Source organism: Phyllobates terribilis, unplaced genomic scaffold (assembly GCF_046119375.1).
Source record: "Phyllobates terribilis strain yellow unplaced genomic scaffold, ASM4611937v1 Scaffold_4__5_contigs__length_816908805, whole genome shotgun sequence".
In the NCBI taxonomy this organism is placed as follows: domain Eukaryota; kingdom Metazoa; phylum Chordata; class Amphibia; order Anura; family Dendrobatidae; genus Phyllobates; species Phyllobates terribilis.
The window spans coordinates 418395445-418422468 of record NW_027362764.1 but is presented as its reverse complement, the minus strand read 5'-3'; positions in this window follow the sequence as shown (position 1 = coordinate 418422468).

The following is a 27024-nucleotide window of genomic DNA, read 5'->3' as shown; positions in this document are numbered from 1 at the left end:
TCACCTACTGCCAACCACGTTCAACAGAGAGGGGATGATTATCTTCTTCACCTTCTGACTGTTGCTTGCCCATCTCCTCTTCCTCCTTCATTTGTTCCTCGGCTCTTGCACCTTCACTAACAGTATGTCTGGTATCACCAAACCCCCTTGATCGCAGGAAGCCACTGTCACTTGGCATCCGCCTGTGTGATGACAGTCTGGACCTTTGAGACATTCTTATCCCTTCCACATCCTCCTCTTCTTCTGGGACAACCACTTCGTTCCGCACGCTATTCAAATTCTACTGCACCATGTAGATGACTGGAATAGTGATGCTGATGGCGGCATTGTCAGTTCTAACTAGTTTAGTAGCCATTTAAAAACTGTGCAGAAGGGTGTGGAGGTCCTTAATTTGTTCCCACTCCTTAAACGTGATATGCCCCACGTCCGTACTGCGTTGGCCCAGGCTACATGACATGACATACTGCGTCAGGGCTCATTGCTGCTGCCACAGTTGCTGCAACATGTGCAGAATGGAATTTCACTGCGTCTGCACATCGCATATTAACCTGTTAACTGGCATGGAGAAAGACCTCTGTATCGATGCAAGTTGATGACATGAGGGATGTGAATGGCGGAAAAGAGCACACAGCTTCTGTACTTTCTGAATCAGCTCATCCAGGCCAGGATAGAGGCGGAGAAATCGCTGTACCACCTGGATGAGGACGTGAGCCATGCAAGGCATGTGTTTGAGCTCGTCATGATGTAGAGCCGCCAACGGGTTTGCACGATTATCGCACACGGTCTTCCCTGGCTGCAGGTTCAGCTGAGACAGCCATTGCTGAAACTGAAAAAAAAAAAAAAAAGCCCAATATAATGATAAATCCGACAAGAGGTCAAAAGTTAAAAACAAACACCTTTTTTACAAAAATTGGGTACATAGTGGCAGAGAAAAAAGAGCGCAAACACATATAACTTAAGTAATAATAAGAGGGTATATAAATAATAGCAATACCAGGGCTAGATTAGGCTCCAAACAGATTCATGCATGCAAATGTATCCTAGGTCATGCATAATGGATATAATCCTGTGAAACATTATTATTAGCCAATATAGGCATCCCCAGGTAATACCATCAAGCATGCATGTATGTATCAAAGAATTTATTATACCCAAATGGGTTAGTAAACAGATAACAGTATGCTATATTGGACCCAATCATACCTGGTGTGTATAGAGCCCTGCTCTTCAGTGTGGCGCCCACCCCGACGCGCGTTTCGGTGCGTCCTTCATCAGGGGGTGACGTCAGACTCCCAGTATCAGGTTTAAAAAGGAGCTGCCAGCCAATGGGGATGAATCAGGGAGGTAACGCAGGATACTCCCGGCGCATGCCGGGGCCCGTCCGCAGCCGGCGTCATTCAGCTGAGGCGACCAGGTCACGTGAGGAGTCACATGACCCGTCACCCAGGAAATACGGTCACGTGGGGTCACGTGACCGCAGGTCCTACACTGCATCAAGACGCCGGCGCCGACGGAAACCAGGAGCACCCAGGAGCCCCCGCGTATCCCCACTCATCAGCATTCTGGTAGAGGGGAAAGTGCATGTCCAAGGTGATATAATATATAAAGTTACACAGTTGAAAGGATATACCAATACATATCCATGTTCATACAGATCTATCCAGATGCATCGATGTAAGCATATGTATCACTACATTGGAGCATATATATTATATTAAAGTGCAATTTAAATAAATAAGTGCATAAGTGCATAAATTCATTACAATAAGTTAAAACCTATACACCATACATATATATATAAATGTGCTAAAAAGATTTTTTACATAATTAGAAACAATGATTATACATATATAAATAAACATCGCAATATCTTACACCAATCCATACAAAAAAGGGGATTATATATATATATAGATATGGTAAAATTGAATGGATGAAGAAAAAAAAAAAAAAAAAAAAAAACACCCATGATAAATTAAAATAAATAAATTAATAGTGTGGGATACATCATAAAGACAAGTTAATAAAGTAAACTATAATCTATAAAGTGCAATGAAACACATAAATGTGAATCGTGTAAATAACAGCCATATTGAAGCATCACAATCACAGCAATCCATACATGCAATGCCACATAAGAATTCCATAGATCTATAGTGAACCACAGATCTCAGTCACTCCACATAATTTGTGTCATGATGCATACAATCGAAAACACACACATGCATATCTACAATGCCCACATATTCATGACACATGCACGCACATGACATGACATATGACACCTTGTACTGAATGTGTGTAACATGTGGTCCAAATGCCCATAAGTATATAAGTACATAACCAAATACATAAATATTAAACCTCCTTTTGCGGGGGAATATAAGAGGTAAAAAAGGTAAAAAAAGAGGGGGGAGGGGGGTGAGGTGTTAGAAGAAGACATGTAACATCATGTACCGAACACAGACACAACCGCATATCTCATCACATATGGAGTTCATCAATAAGTGCATGCACAGGTATAATCACAATATATAAATACAGATAACAGAACGGTATAGACGTGTTGCGTTCATGTGACATTTTGAATCCCCTTCAAAGGACAGTATCCCCACTGGATGCATATTGTAGCGCTGTAACCACTTCATGCATATCATGCCAATGCACATAATCAAGACCCTCCACCATATTAGGCTACAAAGTGTATGGCAGCTGAAATTAAAAACAAAAGTTAAAATCAAAAATAAAACAATATAAAACATAATATGGAACATATCACTAGAACGTTAGGTATGATGGAACCCTTTCACAAGAATGGGACAAAACTTAAATTTTCATTGATTCCCTGGGGATCAACTGTATCAAGGGACCAGATCCATTTGGCCTCCAGTCTGGCTAGACGATTACTCACGTTTCCACCTCTTACATTGGAGACAATCCTGTCAATCCCTCTCACCTCTAGTCCAGAGGCATCACAATTATGGTAGATCTTAAAATGTCTAGGGATTGTCTTCAATGTAAGTGGGTCGTCAACCTCCCTAGCAGCATTTATTCCATTCACATGTTCTCTCACTCTCACTTTTAATTGAATGTAGTGAGACCTACATAAATTTTGTTGCAGGGACATGTGGCAAAATATATAACCGCTGTGGTATTACATGTAATTGTATGCGTTATATTAAATGTCTTTGTGCCCATGCTATTGTAAAAAGTTTTAGCACGAACTATATTCGGGCACGCAACGCATTTACCACAAGGGGTACAAACCCATGGAGACTTAGTGTTATTCAAAAAAGTGGTCTTGTCATTAATGTAATGGCTTTTTACCAATGTGTCTCTCAGATTGTTAGATCGTCTAAAAGTGATATTTGGTTTAAGTCCCAGATATTTGGCCAGATTTGAATCTGCTAGTAGAATTGGCCATGATTTCTCCAGGCATTTACGTATAGTCCCTGAATTGGCACAGTATTGAGTTATAAATCTAACTTCATTCTTTTTGATCCTTTGTTCTGAGTTGCTGGAATATAGTAACTGATGTCTCGGAGTGTGTCTAGCTCGGTTATATGCACTTTTTACCGACCTCTTGCTATATCCTCTGTCATAGAACCTCTCTTTGAGATCTACAGATTGCCGTTCAAAATCCTCCTCATTAGAATAAATGCGTTTAAGACGCAAAAATTGGCCAGTGGGTATGGATTGAATCATCTTAGGGGGATGGGATGACGAGGCATGTAGGAAGGCATTTACAGATGTGGATTTCCGAAACATATCGGTTTGTAGACAATTTTGATTGTCTCTACATATTTTGACGTCCAAAAAATCAATCAAATTGGCATCACAGTGGTACGTTAAATGAATATTGCACTCATTGCGATTCAATAAAGCCATAAGTTGAACCAGGGTTTCCTCTGAATCCTGCCAGACAAGAAATACATCATCGATGTACCGCGTCCAAAAGGGGGACGCGGTCCTTCAGTGCGTATCTGCGTATTATATGTATAATCATTGTTTCTAATTATGTAAAAAATCTTTTTAGCACATATATATATATGTATGGTGTATAGGTTTTAACTTATTGTAATGAATTTATGCACTTATGCACTTATTTATTTAAATTGCACTTTAACATAATATATATGCTCCAATGTAGTGATACATATGCTTACATCGATGCATCTGGATAGATCTGTACGGACATGGATATGTATTGGTATATCCTTTCAACTGTGTAACTTTATAAATTATATCACCTTGGACATGCACTTTCCCCTCTACCAGAATGCTAATGAATGGGGATACGCGGGGGCTCCTGGGTGCTCCGGGTTTCTGTCGGCGCCGGCGTCTTCATGCAGTGTAGGACCTGCGGTCACGTGACCCCACGTGACCGTGTTTCCTGGGTGACGGGTCATGTGACTCCTCACGTGACCTGGTCGCCTCAGCTGCATGACGCCGGCTGCGGACGGGCCCCGGCATGCGCCGGGAGTATCCTGCATTACCTCCCTGATTCATCCCCATTGGCTGGCAGCTCCTTTTTAAACCTGATACTGGGAGTCTGACGTCAACCCCTGATGAAGGACGCACCGAAACATGAGTCGGGGTGGGCACCACACTGAAGAGCAGGGCTCTATACACACCAGGTATGATTGGGTCCAATATAGCATACTGTTATCTGTTTACTATCCCATTTGGGTATAATAAATTCTTTGATACTTACATGCATGCTTGATGGTATTACCTGGGGATGCCTATATTGGCTAATAATAATGTTTCACAGGATTATATCCCTTATACATGACCTAGGATACCATTTGCATGCATGAATCTGTTTGGAGTCTAATCTAGCCCTGGTATTGTATTATTTATATACCCTCTTATTATTACTTAAGTTATATGTGTGTGCGCTCTTTTTTCTCTGCCACTATGTACCTAATTTTAGTAATAAAGGTGTTTGTTTTTTAACTTTTGACCTCTTGTCGGATTTATCATTATATTGGGCTTTGCTGTTATTGTTTTCCGATTGGTCTACCAATTTAAGTAGCAGATATACATTTATTTCACTATGTTGATCGATTGGATTAGTAAGAATATACACAAATATAAATGTATATTATCTGCTTGTCCTTTGCAACGGCTTTCTAATCAATTTTGTACTGTGTTTCGCACAGGCAATTTCTCAGCAAGGGATATGGATTTTAAAGCCAGGGAACAATCCTGGCTAAACCAGATTAATCAAGTATTTGGTAGTGGTGGCATTGTGGAATTAGGTTCCAATGATGCTCAAGTGGACATTATTTCTACTAATATAAAAAATTTATTGTTTAAAAGAACTAAAATATGGTGGAACAAAGTCTTTCTTGATAATTATTTGTTAAAACAATTGATTCCCAGGGGATTACGGGTCCGAGTCATCCCCTCTTTCCCGATTTCGGACAATGAGTTTATTAAGGGATGGGAAAACATTTGTAATGAGGCCTCAAGGAAGTTTATGGACCTACTGATCAAACTCAACACTAAAAGTATTGAGGAGATCGATAAGACCCTTGATGAAGCCTATGCCACAGCTAAATTAAAATTATCAAAAGAACAATTTGAATCTATTAATATGTCCATGGATCAATCCATGGACGCATGAGTCAAAAAGATTCAAGAGAATCAAGCCATCAAGCTAGGAAGGGACCAAAAGGATTTGTCCTTAAATAGAATGTACAAATGGAGAAAATCAATTAAGGACAGTCAAAGTAGAGATCGCACTCCATCGTTCTCCTCAAATATCTCCGTTGGCGACATATCAGAGGCCTCTTCGTCCACTTCAGTTCAAGTGATTGGCACTCCTAAACGCAAGCACAATCTAAGATATCTACCGAATAAGCGATATTATGGACAATCGCCGGAAATCAAACAATCTAACTTCAAGGTAATTAATTTAAGCAATCATACCTTGTGTGAAACTCAGTTGAATGTATTACAGAAAGGTCTTACATTTTGCCCGACAGCTGGTTTTGATAAATTTACCATGGTAAAAGATTTGCATATTTTTGCAAGATCGTTGATTTTCAAGCGTTTCTTTCATAATAAAGATGTGGATACTATGTTCCCTACAGAAAAAGAACAGGAGGCCCTAGGCATTCTGGAGGAACTTGCTATAGAACACAACTTGGAAGAAGGAGGTAAGATACCGGCATCAATTCAATTGAGGTCAAAGAAATTTCCCCCCCCTCTCCTCATGCCCTAACGTTGAACTTTTTGTAAAATTGGTCAGCAAGGATTTGGACAAAATATCCACATATCCAAAAGTAGATAATCTAAGTAGGGATGAGAGAACATCGATAAAAACACTCCAGAAATTAAATGACGTGGTTTATAAACCTGCTGATAAAGGCGGCAACATAGTAATTTGGCCAAAGGATATGTACGAGGTAGAGGCGTTCAGACAGTTGCGGAATGTGGATTGTTACAAGAAATTGACGTTCAATCCTTTGAAAAAATTTTATATGGAATTGACAAATTTGTTACATGGAGCGAGAGATAATGGGGTAATCTCTACAGAATTAGTGACAGCACTAGTAGTCCATGAACCTGTGATTCCAACGTTATATTTATTACCAAAAGTGCATAAAAATGCCATCACTCCCCTTGGGAGGTCCATCATATCTGGAAGAGGAAATTACTTAGAGAGGGTCAACAAATATATCGACTCTCAGTTACAACCTTTGGTTGAAACATTGTCATCTTTTACTAAGGATACAAGTGAATTCCTTAGAAAGATAGATGGGTTACACGTGGACACTAACGCACTGTTAACAACATGTGACGTTAAATCATTATATACCAACATTAGACACAGTGATGGACTAAGAGCAGTGAAATTCTTCCTGGATTCATCCGACACATCACCATCTATGACGAATTTCATTTTGCAACTCCTTCAGTTCACATTGTCTCATAACTTCTTCACCTTTAAGGGGTCCTTTTTTCTACAGCTCCAGGGAACAGCGATGGGGGCGGTGTTTGCACCTTCTTACGCCAACCTGTTCCTGGGGCTGTGGGAGAGGGACCTCTTCTTGTCAGACAGATACGCACTGATGGACCACGTCCCCTTTTGGACGTGGTACATAGATGATGTATTTTTTGTCTGGCAGGATTCAGAGGAAACCCTGATTCAACTTATGGCTTTATTGAATCGCAATGAGTACAATATTCATTTAACGTACCACTGTGATGCCAATTTGATTGATTTTTTGGACGTCAAAATATATAGAGACAATCAAAATTGTCTACAAACCGATTTGTTTCGGAAATCGAAATCTGTAAATGCCTTCCTACATGCCTCGTCATCCCATCCCCCTAAGATGATTCAATCCATACCCACTGGCCAATTTTTGCGTCTTAAACGCATTTGTTCTAATGAGGAGGATTTTGAACGGCAATCTGTAGATCTCAAAGAGAGGTTCTATGACAGAGAATATAGCAAGAGGTCGGTAATAAGAGCATATAACCGAGCTAGACACACTCCGAGACATCAGTTACTATATTCCAGCAACTCAGAACAAAGGATCAAAAAGAATGAAGTTAGATTTATAACTCAATACTGTGCCAATTCAGGGACTATACGTAAATGCCTGGAGAAATCATGGCCAATTCTACTAGCAGATTCAATTCTGGCCAAATATCTGGGACATAAACCAAATATCACTTTTAGACGATCTAACAATCTGAAAGACACATTGGTAAAAAGCCATTACATTAATGACAAGACCACTTTTTTGAATAACACTAAGTCTCCATGGGGTTGTACCCCTTGTGGTAAATGCGTTGCGTGCCCGAATATAGTTCGTGCTAAAACTTTTTACAATAGCATGGGCACTAAGACATTTAATATAACGCATACAATTACATGTAATACCACAGCGGTTATATATTTTGCCACATGTCCCTGCAACAAAATTTATGTAGGTCTCACTACACGTCAATTAAAAGTGAGAGTGAGAGAACATGTGAATGGAATAAATGCTGCTAGGGAGGTTGACGACCCACTTACATTGAAGACAATCCCTAGACATTTTAAGATCTACCATAATTGTGATGCCTCTGGACTAGAGGTGAGAGGGATTGACAGGATTGTCTCCAGTGTAAGAGGTGGAAACGTGAGTAATCGTCTGGCCAGACTGGAGTCCAAATGGATCTGGTCCCTTGATACAGTTGATCCCCAGGGTCTCAATGAAAATTTAAGTTTTTTCCCATTCTTGTGAAAGGGTTCCATCATACCTAACGTTCTAGTGATATGTTCCATATTATGTTTTATATTGTTTTATTTTTTATTTTAACTTTTGTTTTTAATTTCAGCTGCCATACACTTTGTAGCCTAATATGGTGGAAGGTCTTGAGTATGTGCATTGGCATGATATGCATGAAGTGGTTACAGCGCTACAATATGCATCCAGTGGGGATACTGTCCTTTGAAGGGGATTCAAAATGTCACATGAACGCAACACATCTATACCGTTCTGTTATCGGTATTTATATATTGTGATTATACCTGTGTATGCACTTATTGATGAACTCCATATGTGATGAGATATGCGGTTGTGTCTGTGTTCGGTACATGATGTTACATGTCTTCTTCTAACACCCCCCCTCCCCACCCCTTTTTTACCTTTTTTACCTCTTATATTCCCCCGCAAAAGGAGGTTTAATATTTATGTATTTGGTTATGTACTTGTATACTTACGGCCATTTGGACCACATGTTACACACATGCAGTACAAGGTGTCATATGTCATGTCATGTGTGTGCATGTGTCATGAATATGTGGGCATTGTAGATATGCATGTGTGTGTTTTCGATTGCATGCATCATGACACGAATTATGTGGAGTGACTGAGATCTGTGGTTCACTATATATCTATGGAATTCTTATGTGCATTGCATGTATGGATTGCTGTGATTGTGATGCTTCAATGTGGCTGTTATTTACACGATTCACATTTATGTGTTTCATTGCACTTTATAGATTATAGTTTACTTTATTAACTTGTCTTCATGATGTATCCCACACTATTAATTTATTTATTTTAATTTATCATGGGTGGTTTTTTTTTTTTTTTTTTTCTTCATCCATTCAATTTTACCATATCTATATATATATATATATATATATTCCCCTTTTTTTGTATGGATTGGTGTAAGATATTGCGATGTTTATTTATATATGTATAATCATTGTTTCTAATTATGTAAAAAATCTTTTTAGCACATATATATATAAATGTATGGTGTATAGGTTTTAACTTATTGTAATGAATTTATGCACTTATGCACTTATTTATTTAAATTGCACTTTAATATAATATTTATGCTCCAATGCAGTGATACATATGCTTACATCGATGCATCTGGATAGATCTGTATGGACATGGATATGTATTTGTATATCTTTTCAACTGTGTAACTTTATATATTATATCACCTTGGACATGCACTTTCCCCTCTACCAGAATGCTGATGAGTGGGGATACGCGGGGGCTCCTGGGTGCTCCTGGTTTCCGTCGGCGCCGGCGTCTTGATGCAGTGTAGGACCTGCGGTCATGTGACCCCACGTGACCGCGTTTCCTGGGTGACGGGTCATGTGACTCCTCACGTGACCTGGTCGCCTCAGCAGCATGACGCCGGCTGCGGACGGGCCCCGGCATGCGCCGGGAGTATCCTGCGTTACCTCCCTGATTCATCCCCATTGGCTGGCAGCTCCTTTTTAAACCTGATACTGGGAGTCTGACGTTACCCCCTGATGAAGGACGCACCGAAACGCGCGTTGGGGTGGGCGCCACACTGAAGAGCAGAGCTCTATACACACCAGGTATGATTGGGTCCAATATAGCATACTGTTATCTGTTTACTAACCCATTTGGGTATAATAAATTCTTTGATACATACATGCATGCTTGATGGTATTACCTGGGGATGCCTATATTGGCTAATAATAATGTTTCACAGGATTATATCCCTTATACATGACCTAGGATACCATTTGCATGCATGAATCTGTTTGGAGTCTAATCTAGCCCTGGTATTGCTATTATTTATATACCCTCTTATTATTACTTAAGTTATATGTGTGTGCGCTCTTTTTTCTCTGCCACTATGTACCCAATTTTTGTAATAAAGGTGTTTGTTTTTTAACTTTTGACCTCTTGTCGGATTTATCAATATATTGGGCTTTGCTGTTATTGTTTTCCGATTGGTCTACCAATTTAAGTAGCAGATATACATTTATTTCACTATGTTGATCGATTGGATTAGTAAGAATATACACAAATATAAATGTATATTATCTGCTTGTCCTTTGCAACGGCTTTCTAATTGCTGAAACTGAGCATGGAGAGCTGTCCACAACTCTTCAGCTGTATGACTGCGATCTCCAAGGAACATTAATTTGAAGACTGCTATTAATTTGAAGACTGCCAAATTGCAGTGAGCCCTGGCTGCACAGTACGGAGGTGGTGTGGATTCGCTCTGCATTGTTGGAACGCGTGTCTCGTTAAAGCAGAGGTCGAGTGCACAGGTGGAGGCCCTAGAGGAGGTGGAGGACAAAGGAACAGAGGAGGAAATGGGAAATACTGAGGTTTGCTCTGCAAGCCTTGGGGATTCCAAGATTTGTGGAGCAGCCCTTTCCCTGCCTGCCCCCACAGCCACCAGAGTCACCCAGTGACCAGTCAGCGAGATGTAACGCCCTTGGCCATGCTTACTCATGCAGGTGTCTGGGGTGAAATGCACCCTGGCACACATAGATTTAGTCAAGGAACAAGTTATGTTGTCTGTGACATGCTGGTGTAGCGCAGGCACAGCTTCTTAGAGAATTAATGGCGACTGGGCAACTGGTACTGGGGGACTGCAACGACCATCAGCTTTCAGAAATCGTCTACCAGGTGGAAAGGCAGCATTTCTGTGGTCAACAGATTTGAGATGGTGGAGTTCAACCTCTTAGCTTTGTCATGTGTAGGATGAAACAATCTTTCGTGACCACAACTGTGGGACCCAGGGCTGACTGCAGTGCTGAGAGAGGGTGGAGTACGGTAAAACGGACAAACTGCTGTGAGTGAGGTGCAGGCACAGATGTTACGGTGGATTGAGAAACGTGTGGTGTGCTTGGTGAAACAAACACAGCAGGCATGTTTGCTTCCGTTACAGCTGATGGGCTCTCACTCAGCCTGACTGGAGTGGTTAAAGAAGCAGAGGTTCTGCGGTGGGAGTAACAGAGGAGGAGGAAGAAGAAGCAGATGCAGTTGATGGGGCAGCTGATGGTTGCTGAGGTCCGCTGGTCTGCATTTTAGGGCAGTGAGATTCCCAGCATAACGCATGTTGTGTGCGCATGTGAAGGTTCATGACTGTAGTAGACAAATAATTGCATTTTTTCCCTCTACTAGTTTTTTCTTGCAAAGTGTGCAAATAACGTGAATTGGCTCATCCTTTGCGATCTCAAAAAAGGCCCAGGCTAGGCAACCCTTGCCACACCTGCGAGCTGCAGACCCACGACCGCTGCTGGTCACAGCCACAGTTGTGGCTAAGGATGCATTACTCCTCGTGCGTGTATCACTCCATGTCTGCGCTGTAGGGCAGAAGGTAACCTCCTTGTCTTCCACCTCCACCTCCTCAGATGAGCTACTGGGCTGCATGACTCTGGGTTCACACCATGTAGGATCTTCAACCTCATCATCATCCAATGTGTTATCACATTCCTCACCTCAGAGTGACCCTTCTCCTCTTGTTGCCCTGACAGCACAGTACAGTCCCCATGAGCCTCAGGTATCTGAGACTCATCACGATCACCTTCTGCCAAAAATTGTTTACGTTGGATTCAGGGCATCGGTGCAGATAATTTCCTCCTTTTCTTGACTGTGAATGTTTGGAGTACACTTCTGATGCCCATGGTATAGAATGGGTCAACAGTTCTACAGACTCGCCCATCTGTGGTTCGCTACAGTAAGTTGGGCACTTGGACAGTTGTGACTCAGAGGGAAGCAAGGGTAATTGGGGTGCCACCTCTGTGGACTGTACTGTGTGTGATGTTGAGGTGGAGGAAGAAGAGGAGAGGCCACTTGAAGCAGCGCTTGCCGTCCACTGGAGCACTTACTCTTTCTGGCCCTTATCAACAAGGCATATCGCTGTTTGGCTGCCAAAGAAAGGGAGTTGAGTAGCCCGTCCTGTAATAGAAGTTGTCAGTATTTTTCGGAAAGGACATGACGGTGTTGGTTCACTAGTGCTTTAACTAGCATTACCACCTACACCACATATACCTTGAACACCAAGCCTATTCCCCATTCCACCACAACCTCTTTTTCCCACTAATGTTGCTCAGATACTGTGGTAAGAGCACAATATTGGCAAAACAAAAATAGATTTTTTCCTCTGCAACAGTTCTACACACACCTGAATTTCAGCGGCACTAAATGACAAGGTAAGATATGGCTTGCTGTATAACTGATCAAAGTATTTTTTTTACTTTGGATTAGGCATGTATAACATAGGAGATATTCTCCAAACTATTTCAAACTCAGATCTAGCCTGCTGTATCACGTTTGGAACAGCAAAAAATAGATTTTTTGACTCTGCACAAGCTCTGAATACAGGTGAATTTCACCGCCACTAAAAGGACTAAGTGGCTTATTGCAGAGTGTAACACGTTTGCGACAGAAAAAAATATTTTTTGGACTCTACCTAGCAACAGAAAATATATATTTGTTTTACAGTGCATACAGCTGAAATTCACCTACCAAAAAAATTACAAACTGGGCTAACACAGCTTGCACTATCAGATTAGCAAATGAGAAAAAAAGGTTTTTGTTCTCTGCACTCAAAATCTCTGCACTGACAAGCTCTGCAGATAGCTAAATTTCAACCATACAAAATCAAAAAGTGGCCTACAAAAGCTTGCTTGCTTTATCACATTAACAAGTGCAAAAATAAATTGAAGGTATACACCTGCATGGAGCACACAGTACAACTGGTGCACAACACTGTTTTATGCCATATGCCCTGCTCTTTCTGTCAGAATCTCAGTAATTGCACAAAAACAAAAAAAGTGCTGCAAGGTCGATTGAGCAGGTACACAGCACAGGACTTACAGGTGCTTCTCACAAAATTAGAATATCAAAAAGTTAATTTATTTCAGTTCTTCAATACAAAAAGTGAAACTCATATATTACAAACAGTAATCTATTTCAAGTGTTTATTTCTGTTTAATGTTGATGATTATGGCTTACAGCCAATGAAAACACAAAAGTCATTATCTCAATAAATTAGAATACTTTATAACAGCTTGAAAAATTATTTTAAAATCCGAAATGTTGGCCTACTGAAATTTAAGTTCAGTAAATGCACTCAATACTTGGTCGGGGCTCCTTTTGCATGAATTACTGCATCAATGTGGCGTGCCATGGAGGCGATCAGCCTGTGGCACTGCTGAGGTGTTATGTAAGCCCAGGTTGCCTTGATAGCAGCCTTCAACTCATCTGCATTGTTGGGTCTGGTGTCTCTCCTCTTCCTCTTGACAGTACCCCATAGATTCTCTATGGGGTTAAGGTTAGGTGACTTTGCTGGCCAATCAAGCACAGTGATACTGTTGTTTTTAAACCAAGTATTGGTACTTTTGGCAGTGTGGACAGGTGCCAAGTCCTGCTGGAAAATGAAATTTCCATCTCCAAAAAGCTTGTCGGCAGAGGGAAGCATGAAGTGCGTTAAAAATTCCTGGTAGACGGCTGCACTGACTTTCATCTTGATAAAACACAGTGGACCTACACCAGCAGATGACATGGCTCCCCAAACAATTACCGATTGTGGAAACTTCGCACTAGTCTTCAAGCAGCTTGGATTGTGTGCCCCTCCACTCTTCCTCCAGACACTGGGACCTTGATTTCCAAATGAAATGCAAAATTTACTCTCATCTGAAAATAACACCTTGGACCACTGAGAAACAGTCCAGGTCTTTTTCTCCTTGGCTCAGGTAAGACGCTTCTAGCGCTGTCTATTGGTCATGAGTAGTGTTGAGCCACCCCCGTAGTGTTCGAGTTCGGTTCGGTTCGTCGAACACCCGTGTGTTCGCCGAACTGTTCGTCGAACTGTTCGTCGAACACCTTCGAACACCGTTAAAACCAATGGCAGGCAAACAAAAACACATAGAAACACATAGAAAACACCTTCAAAGGTGTCCAAAAGCTGACAAACTGCTCAGAAGACACAACTAACACATGGAAAAGTGACAAGTACATATAGTCATGCGAAAAGAAAAGAGGTGGAGGAGTAAAAGGAGGGGGAGACACAGATATAGGCATGTCATGCCCTTCTAAAATCCAAAAAGTGAGAAGCCGAGACGGCCAGTCCGCTCCTGCCCGTGCCACCTCCGTGTCGCCGGGTTTGTGCCAGAGCCGCGGTGAACCCTGACGGCCAGCCCCCCTCTCCCAATACTGGTGCCTGTCCGCTGGTGGGTCGAGAGAGCCCCCCTGTGGTGGAGGCAGCTCTAAGCTTTTTAATTTAAATTGTCCCTCTAATTTGAATGAATACACTTTAAATCCATTTACAAGGATCTATTGGAGGGCAAGTCTCATGCCAGCAGCCGCGTAATTCCAGCTCCAGTAGCGTCCACTAAAGCTGCTGCAGTTAAAAAGCTTTTATAAGGATCGAGCTCGGCTGTCCACCGCAAGGCATCCTAGTGCCAGTCCCAGCCCCTATGCCTTGGGGTGCCTCCTGATGCTCTTCACTGAGTATCCCGTGGTCCCGAAGCATTTCCTTTGAAAAAATTAAGTGTCCAAACTACAGGTGGTGTAGCTTGCTTAACAGCCGGGATAATCCGCTGACTAGCAGACACTGCTACTAGGCACAAAGTATTTCCTGGGCTAGATGCAGTTAAAAATTTGTAAGTAGATACTCTCGTTGGATGCTGAGAAAGCATTCCATAGAGTCTCCTGGCACGCCATATATGATTCTCTTAAAAAGCTTGGGGTAGGGGTCTAGGGGACCCTTTTATAGCCAAAATCACGGCCCTGTATCACAATACGTCACCTAGGCTGAAGATAAATGGAACTGTAGCACCGAGGGCTCGGTTGCTACAGACGTATTGCACCTCACCCAGAGGTGTGATATCTCACTCTCAGATAAGGATGGAGTGTGGATCAGGACCCGACACCTGCATGCATTACACCACATTGCCGTGGGGCAGGGCGACCAATATGCCCCTGAGATGGGCACGACAGTCCCTGTCCCTGGCTGGAGTGGGGGGAGGGAACACTGAGGAAGGGGAACCCTGCAGTGCAGGAGCAGGGAGGAAGCAGTTCCTGGGTGCATTGAGAAGGGAGTATAAAAGGTGGGCACCATCTTAGTTCAGTGCAGAGAAGTCTGAGCAGAAGTGGCAGGGAGCAGGGGCTCTGCATGAGCTCTGCTCCGGAGGCGGGCCTAGTAACAGAGGCCCAGGCCTGCAAGAGGGAGAAGGAAGGAAGAGGAGCGGAGAAGGCTCCAGGAACGAGGAATGAAGGGATCCCAGGGGTGCGGACGGGCGAGTCGCCACCGCACGCCCGAATCCACCTGCGTGGAGGGGTCAGGCCAAAGGGGGAGACCGGTCCCCGAACTAGTGGAGGCAGGAAACGACCCTCAGCTAGAAACCGGAGGCTCTGACATTTTATGTGGCGCAGCCCCTTGCTCCACCCGCTAGGAAGGCACCACATAGGGTCAGGGAAACTGGCGCCAAGTTTACCAAGAGGAGGCCCGAGGCAGCCGGACAGAAGTGTTGGTAAGAAAGGCCAGACAAAGGACACACAAAGGGGGTCCTGTGCAGCGCTCCAAAGTTATCTGGGAGTTGTCTGAGCCCCTCACCTGGTGAGCACAGTACGACGTGGGCAGCCGTTACATGCAGACGTGGTCTGGATAATAAGAACTGTGAGTAAAGGCCCTGAACTGCATCACTGACTCCGTGTCGTTACTGCTGCTGCCCTGCACCATCACCCCCATCCTCCGCATACACTGCCCTGAGGCTATACTCCTCCCGTGGGGAGTTATGCTACGCTCTGCTGCACCCACAACACCAGCCTTAGCGGTCTGCCCTGTAGCGGCGGTTCACTCTGACCGCAATCCACGGGTGGCGTAGTCGGACATTTAAACATCAAAACCACATAAATAGTTCCGCCACTGGTTTGACCGCCCTGAGCCACGGAACCGGATCGCCGCCACGAAGACTACAACCACCAGCATCCACCAAAAAGGGTCCGGCTCCGGGTGTCCCAAGGCCCAGGGGGTGCGTCAGAACATTTTCATCACCTTTCACAATCACCAATGGGACAAGGCAGGGATGTCCTCTGTCCCCTCTCTTATACATCCTAGTGACGGAGCACCTGCTCTCATCAATTCGCCATAACCCCAATATTAGGTGGATTGAGGTGGGAGGCACCGAGTACAAGTGCTCTCTATTTGCTGATGATGTCCTAGTATATATCACTCAATCACATATATCCATCCCTGCTGTTATGGCTGAAATAGATCACTTTGTTACATGGTAAAATTTTAAAATCAATGCAGCGAAGTCTGAGGCCCTCGATGTCTCCCTCCCTAAATCCATATAGGATTCCATCCAGTCCAACTTTCCCTTTGCCTGGCCCTCACAGGGTATCAAATACTTAGGAATTCCTATTCATAGAGACCTCTCCCATCTATGTTATCTTAATTTTGGGCCCTTTATTGAACAATTCCATACAGACCACGGTTGGCAAGTTAGAACTGTAAGATTCACTACGTGAACCACTGGTGTTTTGTGGAAAAGCACATGTACACCGCGTTCCAAATTATTATGCAAAAAGTGTTTAGGAGTGATAAGGGAAGAATTTGTTTGTTTGTCAGTTAAACTCATTGATGGTGATGTGTGTCAGGGCTCTTTATATCACTGTAAGCAATTGCAGACACCTGTGCTAATTAGTTTGGCAGGTGTGTCCAATGAAAGGCAAGACTACTTAAGAAGGCTCTCTCACATTATTAAGCAGCCTACATTTTCTGCCAAAATGGGAAAGAAAAAGGATGTGTCGGCTGCTGAGAAGCAACAAATTGTGGAGTGTTTAGGTCAAGGCATGACTACAATCAACATTGTGCGATGATCAGGATGAAGTGTCTTGGTAATCAAGAAGTATGTAGCTGATTCACAGTACACACGTGTGCGTGCTGATAAGGGCAAATTGAGGACTCTTTCCTACAGGCAATTACATCAGGTTGAAAGAGCAGCGGCAAAAAAGCCTTGTCATAGCAGCAGACAAGTTTTTGAAGCTGCTTGTGCCTCCAACGTCCCCCGAACAACAAGATGCAGGGTCCTTCAGAGGTTTGCAGCTGTGCATACGCCATCCTGTCGACCTCCTCTATCCACTTCACTCAAGCAGAAACGGCTCCAGTGGGCCAAACATTACATGAAGACTGATTTCAAAACTGTTTTTTTCACGGATGAGTGCCGTGCAGCGCTCGATGGTCCAGATGAATGGAGTGGAGGATGGCTGGTTGATGGACACCCCACGCAAACACGGATACAGCGCCAACAAGGAGGAGGTGGAGTAATGTTTTGGGCTGGAATCATGGGGAGAGAGATTGTCGGCCCCTTTAGGATCCCTGAAGGCGCTAAAGATGAACTCCATAATGTATGTGGATTTTCTCAAACAGCACTTCCTGCCATGGTTCAAGAAGAAGAACCGTGTATTTCACAGCAAGATCATTTTTCTGCATGATAATGCACCATCTCATGCTGCACATAAAACATCTGCATCTCTGGCTGATATGGGCATAAAAGGGGACAAACTTATGGTGTGACCCCCATGCTCCCCTGACCTCTACCCCATTCAGAACCTTTGGAGCATCATTAAAAGGAGTGTCTATGATGGCGGGAGGCAGTTCACATCTAAGCAACAGCTCTGGGAGGGTATTCTGTCCTCATGCAAAACAATTGAAGCAGAAACCATCCAAAACCTGACAAATTCAATGGACGAGAAAGTTCAGAAGCTCCTTTCGAACAAGGGGTCCTATGTGAAAATGTAACATCACCTAGAATAAAGTTTTGAGTTGAAAACTGTTTGATTTCAGTTTCTAACAACCTGCTAATGCTTATAATTTCAAAAATGACCATTTTTTTGGTCTTTATTAAAATGAAAAGGTTGATCGAAAAGTTTGGGGGATCTAAGAGTGTGGCAACCCAGTAGTCATGATTACTTCGAATTCTGACAATATGAGGGTCATGCTGCAGGTAGTGCAGCAAGAAGGCACTTATGTGTCTTGCGCATCTCGGAGCCCCAAAATTATTTTCCGGGCTAGATGCAGCTAAAAATTATTTTTAATTTTAAATCTGGTGAAGCTTATTATAGATGGCCTAATAGGATCAGTGCTGCACACTGCTACAAAGCCCAAATTATTTTCCAGTCAAGATACAGATAAACATGATTAGTAATTTGAAAGCTTAAAACGGTTGGTAGGGTGATTTTAACCAATCATCAAGCTTTTACTCTCCCCAGGATGACACAGGGGTAGAAAAGTCGTTTCGGATCCATGATTTGTTCATCTTTATGAACGTGAGTCTGTCTACATTATCAGTGGAGAGCCGCGTGCGCTTATCTGTCAGCACACCACCAGCAGCGCTGAACACACGTTCAGACAGAACGCTGGCTGCGGGGCATGACAAGATCTCCAAGGCGTAAGTGGCTAGCTCCGGCCATTTATCCAGATTGGAAGCCCAAAAAGAGCAAGGGTCCAGTGACACAGTCGTGGCTTCAATGTTTACTTGGAGATACTCCTGTACCATCGTCTCTAGGCGTTGACTATGTGTCAGACTTCTTGTCTCCTGTGGCCTTGCAAAGGATGGGCTAAAAAAGTGGTGAAATGATTCCGCAAAATTGATGTTACCAGCAGATACTGTGGTTCTGTTACGGTTTGAGTGCTGAACACTTGACGGTCCCACGGTTGGCAAGTTGGAACTGTGAGATTCACTACGTGCACCACTGGTATTTTGTGGAAAAGCACATGTAAGATTCTGCAACAGTCTCTGCTGATACTCCTGCATGCGTGCATCCCTTTCTATGGCAGGAATAATTTCTGCAAATTTACTTTTGTACCGGGGATCTAACAGTGTGGCAACCCAGTAGTCAGGATTATTTCTAATTCTCACAATTCGAGGGTCATGTTGCAGGTAGTGCAGCAAGAAGGCACTCATGTGTGTTGCGCATCCAGGAGCACCAAGTCCCTGTTGTGTTGGTGGCGAGGTAACAATCATGCTTCCTTCCTCTGTCCTCTCCCCCCAACCTCGCACAACAGAAATGTGATCAAGGTCTCCCTCATCTGATGAGTCTTCCATCAGTTCGTCCTCCACTTCTTCCTGGGCTCCTGCACCTTCCTCACTAGTTTGGCTGCTACCATGCGCCCTGGTAAAACCATCTCCCCCACCCTCACATGCCTGCCGCCTTGGTGCTGCCGACCGTCTGGACCTTGCAGATGTTAGCCCTTCCGCATACAACTCCTCCTCCTCTACTTCCTCCACCTCCTCTTGTGCCACCACCTGACTCCGAATTCTGTTTAACATGTGCTCCAGCATGTAAATCACCGGAATAGTCATGCTGATAATGGCATCGTCAGCACTAAACATCTTCGTCGCCATTTCAAAACTGTGCAGAAGGGTGCATAGGTCCCTGATCTGAGACCACTCCTCCAGCGTGATTTGCCCCACCTCTGAATCTCGTTGGCCCAGGCTATACGTCAGAACGTATTGCACCAGGGCTTGTCGGTGCTGCCACAGTCGCTGCAACATGTGCAGAGTTGAATTCCACCGGGTAGGCACATCGCATTTTAGCCGGTGAAGTGGCAGGCCCAACGACTTCTGTAGAGATGTAAGTCGCTGAGCTGCGGGATGCGAACGGCGGAAGTGAGCACACAGCGACCGTGCCCTCTGCAGAAGGCCATCTAGTCTGGGATAGTGGGCTAAAAATTGCTGGACAACCAGGTTCAACACTTGAGCCATACAAGGCACGTGTGTGTCATTGCCCCGGCGAAGGGCCGCACCCAGGTTTGCAGCATTGTCGCACACGGCCTTCCCTGGTTTCAGGTCCAGTGGAGACAACCATTCATGAAATTGGTTCTCCAGAGCTGACCACAACTCCTCAGCTGTGTGACTCACATTTCCCAGACATTTCAATGTAAAAACCGCCTGATGACGTTGAGCCCTACTGCCAGCATAGTAAGGAGGTGTGCAGGATCCCTTCTGCGCAGTTAGAAAGCTTGTGGCATGACCAGACAGGCTTTGGGTGCAGGTGGAAGACCGAGAGGAGGTTGAGGAGGCAGAAGCAGTGGAGGAACTTTGACATAAAGAGGATTGACGCAGAACTCGTGGGGACGGCAAGACTTGGACAGCAGCCCCTTGTCCTGCTGTCACCATAGTTACCCAGTGCCCAGTCAGCGACATGTAACGCCCCTGTCCATGCCTACTCGTCCAAGTGTCTGTGGTGAAATGCACCCTGTCACACACAGAGTTTCTCAAAGAAGCGGTGATGTTGTGTGCGACATGCTGGTGGAGCGCAGGCACACCTTTCTTTGAGAAGTAGTGCCGACTGGGCATCTGGTACTGGGGCACTGCGACGGACATAAGGTCTCGAAAATCCTCTGTGTCCACCAGGCGGAAAGGCAGCATTTCTGTAGCCAAGAGCTTGCAGATGGTGAAATTCAACCTCTTAGCTTTCTCATGGCTAGGAGGAAATGGTCTTTTACTTGTCCACATCTGAGGGACCGAGGGCTGGCTATTGTGCTTAGACGGGGTTGATAAGGGTGTCCCCGGCAAACTGCCGGTCTGTGAGGAAGATGCAGGCGGACATGTTAGGTTGCCTTGATCCAAAGGTGGTGCTATCGATGTCGGACAGCGCTCAACACCAGCTGGTGTTACCACCTCCAAAGAAAATGATGACCTGCCAATCACGCTGGCTGTTGCGGGTAAAGAGGTGGCAGGTCTGCGCCCCAAAACAGGTGTGACTGCTGTCCCCCCAGTCACAGAGGATGAAGAGGCCGCGGATGCACAAGATATGGCAGACGGTGATTGGCCCGGCCGGCTAGGCCGCATTGTAGCACACTGAGCTTCCCACTGCAACTTATGCTTCATGTCCATGTGCCGGTTCATGCATGAAGTACTCAAACTATGTATTTTTTGGCCTCTACTTAGCTTTTGCTGACAAATGTTACAGATAACACGAGTTGGGTCATCTTTATCGATCTGAAAAAATGCCCAGGCTATGCAAGGCTTAGCACCCATGCGACCTGAAGAGCCACCACGACTTGTGGTGAGAGGCAGAGTTGTGTTTGAGGATGCAGTTGTTGACGTGCTTCCAGTACTACGTCTCTGTCCAGGAAGGCGCAACCTGACCTCGTCGTCACTAGCATCTTCCTCCACCTCCTCTGCTGACCTCATCTCTTGGCTGACTGTGGGTTGACAGTAAGTGGGATCTCCGACCTCATCATCATCACCCTGTGCGTTATCACACCCGTCGTCCTCAGAGCCAACCTGTTCCTGCCCTGACAAAAAACTAAAGTTGTCGCTCCAATCAGGTATTTGAGTCTTATCATCGTCTTCCTCATTGTCTCCACCAACAGGAGTTACAGTTTGGGAATGAGGGTCTACATTATGGTCAGAACCTTCTGCGTCTGGTCCTGGATCCGACTCATAAAGATTCTGGGCATCAGTGCAGATCATTTCCTCGTCTGGATTCACAGAAGCGCTGGAGTCGACCTCTGATTCCCAGGCTAAAGTATGAGTAAACAGCTCTGCAGACTCAACCATCTGTTCTACCTCATACTCAGACGGGCAGCTGGAGATTTGGGAGCTGTGAGGAAGCAAGTGCGATTTGGGTGACACCTTTGAGGACTGGAGTATTTGTGATGTTGAAGTTGATGTGGAGGAGAGCCCACTTAAAGGAGCACTTGATATCCGTTGAAGCACCTGCTGTTTTTGTGCCTCATCTGGAATTTGTAGCGATTGGCGTGGCCGTAAGAAAGGGATCTTATCACATTGTCCGCTAAAAGAAGTAGACATTTTAGTTTGGCTGGAAGATGGTCTTTCTTCTGCACCTACCCCACGGACACAACCTTTTTTCCCCTTCCCAACACGCCTATTCCCCTTTCCACCAGCAGCAGGCCTTTTTCCACTCATTTTGGTGGTTAACTAATTCACAACTCTGGAGTTGTTTGCACAAAAAAACAATGGATGGTAACCGAGCAGAGCTGAGTGGCCAAACTGTGGTATTAGGCCAAAACTATTGGCTGGGCTAGATGCAGAAAAAAAATTATTTTTAATTTGCAACCTGATGGAGGTCAGTATAGATGGACTAATAGACCAAGTCCCACACACCGCTAGAAGCCCAAATATTTTTTCAGAGCTAGATGCAGAAAAAAATTATTTTTAATTTGCAACCTGATGGAGGTCAGTATAGATGGACTAATAGACCAAGTCCCACACACTGCTAGAAGCCCAAATATTTTTTCAGAGCTAGATGCAGAAAAAAATTATTTTTAATTTGCAACCTGATGGAGGTCAGTAGAGATGGACTAATAGAACAAGTCCCACACGCTGCTAGAAGCCCAAATATTTTTTCAGAGATAAATGAAGAAAAAAATTATTTTTAATTTGCAACCTGATGGAGGTCAGTATAGATGGACTAATAGACCAAGTCCCACACACTGCTAGAAGCCCAAATATTTTTTCAGAGCTAGATGCAGAAAAAAATTATTTTTAATTTGCAACCTGATGGAGGTCAGTATAGATGGACTAATAGACCAAGTCCCACACACTGCTAGAAGCCCAAATATTTTTTCAGAGCTAGATGCAGAAAAAAAATATTTTTAATTTGCAACCTGATGGAGGTCAGTATAGATGGACTAATAGACCAAGTCCCACACACCGCTAGAAGCCCAAATATTTTTTCAGAGCTAGATGCAGAAAAAAATTATTTTTAATTTGCAACCTGATGGAGGTCAGTATAGATGGACTAATAGACCAAGTCCCACACACTGCTAGAAGCCCAAATATTTTTTCAGAGCTAGATGCAGAAAAAAATTATTTTTAATTTGCAACCTGATGGAGGTCAGTATAGATGGACTAATAGAACAAGTCCCACACGCTGCTAGAAGCCCAAATATTTTTTCAGAGATAAATGAAGAAAAAAATTATTTTTAATTTGCAACCTGATGGAGGTCAGTATAGATGGACTAATAGACCAAGTCCCACACACTGCTAGAAGCCCAAATATTTTTTCAGAGCTAGATGCAGAAAAAAAAAATTTTTAATTTGCAACCTGATGGAGGTCAGTATAGATGGACTAATAGACCAAGTCCCACACACTGCTAGAAGCCCAAATATTTTTTCAGAGCTAGATGCAGAAAAAAAATATTTTTAATTTGCAACCTGATGAAGGTCAGTATAGATGGACTAATAGACCAAGTCCCACACACCGCTAGAAGCCCAAATATTTTTTCAGAGCTAGATGCAGAAAATTTTTTTATTCAATTTGCAACCTGATGGAGGTCAGTATAGATGGACTAATAGACCAAGTCCCACACACTGCTAGAAGCCCAAATATTTTTTCAGAGCTAGATGCAGAAAATTTTTTTATTCAATTTGCAACCTGATGGAGGTCAGTATAGATGGACTAATAGACCAAGTCCCACACACTGCTAGAAGCCCAAATATTTTTTCAGAGCTAGATGCAGAAAAAAAATATTTTTAATTTGCAACCTGATGGAGGTCAGTATAGATGGACTAATAGACCAAGTCCCACACACTGCTAGAAGCCCAAATATTTTTTCAGAGCTACATGCAGAAAAAAATTATTTTTAATTTGCAACCTGATGGAGGTCAGTATAGATGGACTAATAGAACAAGTCCCACACGCTGCTAGAAGCCCAAATATTTTTTCAGAGATAAATGAAGAAAAAAATTATTTTTAATTTGCAACCTGATGGAGGTCAGTATAGATGGACTAATAGACCAAGTCCCACACACTGCTAGAAGCCCAAATATTTTTTCAGAGCTAGATGCAGAAAAAAAATATTTTTAATTTGCAACCTGATGGAGGTCAGTATAGATGGACTAATAGACCAAGTCCCACACACTGCTAGAAGCCCAAATATTTTTTCAGAGCTAGATGCAGAAAAAAATTATTTTTAATTTGCAACCTGATGGAGGTCAGTATAGATGGACTAATAGACCAAGTCCCACACACCGCTAGAAGCCCAAATATTTTTTCAGAGCTAGATGCAGAAAAAAATTATTTTTAATTTGCAACCTGATGGAGGTCAGTATAGATGGACTAATAGACCAAGTCCCACACACTGCTAGAAGCCCAAATATTTTTTCAGAGCTAGATGCAGAAAAAAATTATTTTTAATTTGCAACCTGATGGAGGTCAGTATAGATGGACTAATAGACCAAGTCCCACACACCGCTAGAAGCCCAAATATTTTTTCAGAGCTAGATGCAGAAAAAAATTATATTCAGTTTGCAACCTGATGGAGGTCAGTATAGATGGACTAATAGAATGATGCTATGCCCAAAAGATTTTACTTCACTAGGTGCAGTAAAAAAATTGGTATTCTATACACAGGTGGTATATCTTGCAACACAGATAGGCTACTCCACTGACTAACACACTCTGCAATAGGCCAAAAAGGATTAGCTTTGCTAGATTCAGCCAAATGCTGTGAAAAAAACTTGCACAGCACTGGCACAGACCTGCCTGGCAAAAACTGATAGGAACTGATGTAACCTAGTCCTGAAAAGGACTCCAATTACAATTAGTCTTTACTCCCACAATCTATCTATTTAAGAGCACAGACCTGCCTGATAAAAGTCGTAGGAAATGCTGTAACCTAGTCCTTAAAAGGACTGCAATCACAACTATTCCCTACTCCCAAGCTATCTGTATATTTGTGCGAAAATTGGCTTGAAATTAACAAGGTATAGCGCACACAGCAACAGCGGTGCCGTCTAACACGCAGCTGCAGCAGTGAGAAAATGGTGGCGACGGGGAAAATGGCTTGGTCTTATAGGGCAAGGACATGTGACATACACTGCCAATCACACATGCCCTTGCTTGTGTGAAAAAAAGCACTTCGCTCCGTGTGTGCGCTGCTGATAGGCTGACAGATTGCACCTCCCCACTGCAAATGCGGGAAAGAGAAAAAAAAATGGAGATCTTCATTGTTCCTGCAGAGATCCATCCCCTGCCCCTCCCCCCGCCCCGCTGTACACTCAAAGTGCGTATTAACATTAATTTTCATCATTACTGAGAAAAAATCCAGTTATGATTTTGGTGCACGAACAGTTATCGAACATAACCTCGAACAGCCGAATTTTTCTCAAATTGTTCGTGTTCGCCGACCGGCTCGAACACCGCCCAAAACAGCTCGAATTTGAGATTGGCGAACAGTTCGAGTAGAACAACGCTCATCTCTAGTAAAAAGTTGGTGGGGATTCGCTCTGCACTGTTGGAACACATGTCTCATTAAGGCAGAGGTTGTGGGTGCAAGTGGAGGCCCTAGTGGATGTGGAGGAGGCAAAAGCAGTGTAGTGTTAGGTAGAGAGGATTTCCCTGCATTCCTTGGGGATTCCAAGACTTGTTTAGCAGCCCCTTCCCTGCCTGCCCCCACAGCCACCAGTCACCCAGTGACCAGTCAGCGAGATGTAATGCCCCTGGCCATGCTTACCCATCCACGTGTATGTGGTGAAATGCACCCTGGCAGACATAGATTTTTTCAAGGAACGAGTGATAGTGTCTGCAGCATGCTGGTGTAGCGCAGGCACAGCTTTCTTAGAGAAGTAATGGCGACTGGGCAACTGGTAATTGGGGACTGTGATGGTCATCAACTTTCGGAAACTGTCTGTATCCACCAGGCGGAAAGGCAGTATTTCCAGGGCCAACAGATTAAAGATGGTGGGATCAACCTCTTAGCTCTGTCATGTGTAGGATGTTACGGTGGATACAGAAAGATGTGGTGTGCTCGGTGAATCAAAAACTGCAGGCATGTCCACTTACGTTACAGCTGACTGGCTCTCACTCAGCCTGACTGGAGCGGGTCAACAAGTTGAATTTCTGCGGCCGGAGACCTGTGTGACAACACTTGGCACGGTAATGGAGATGGAAGAAGCAGCAGATGTGGTTGATGGGCATCTGATGGTTGGTGAGGCCGGCTGGTCCGTATTTTATCGCAGTGAGATTGCCAGACTAACACATGTTGATCGCGCATGTGAAGGTTCATGGATGTAGTAGTCAAATTATTGCAAATATTTCCTCTACTGAGTCTTTTTTTTGCAAAGTTGGCAGATAACGTGAGTTGGCTCATCCTTTGAGGTCTCAAAAATACCCAAGCTATGTAACCCTTGCTGCCCCTGCAGGCTGCAGACTTGCAACGGCTACAGGCCACAGCCACAGTTGTGGCTAAGGATGCAGTGGTCGGCGTGGTTGCATCACTCCATGTCTGTGCAGTAGGCCACAATGTAACCGCCTCATCTTCCTCCTCTTTAGATGACCTACTCATCTGCGTGCCTGTGGGATCTACAACCCCATCATCATCCTCTCTGTTCTCCCATTCCTTGCCCTGAAAGTCACCCTCCTCCTCTTCCTGTCCTGACAGCATAGTACAGTCTGCATGCACCTCAGGTATCTGAGTTTCATCAGGATCAACTCCTGGCACGGGGGTTAACGTCTGGTGATGAGGGTCAGAATTCTGACCGGACCCTACTTCGTTCTGCCCTGTATCCAACATAAAAAGAAAATTGGGCATTGGTGCAGATGCTTTCCTCCTTCAGTCTGTAAATCTTTGGAGCAGACCACTGATGCACATGGCATAGAATGTGTGAACAGCTCTGAATGTTAGAACTCTCCTGTTAGGTTTTTTTTAGTTTGCTGGTCACATGACCATTTTTGCCTATTTAATCCGGCTCCGCCCTCCTGGTCTTGCTGGACTTCATTGTATTTACTACTCTTGAGCTAG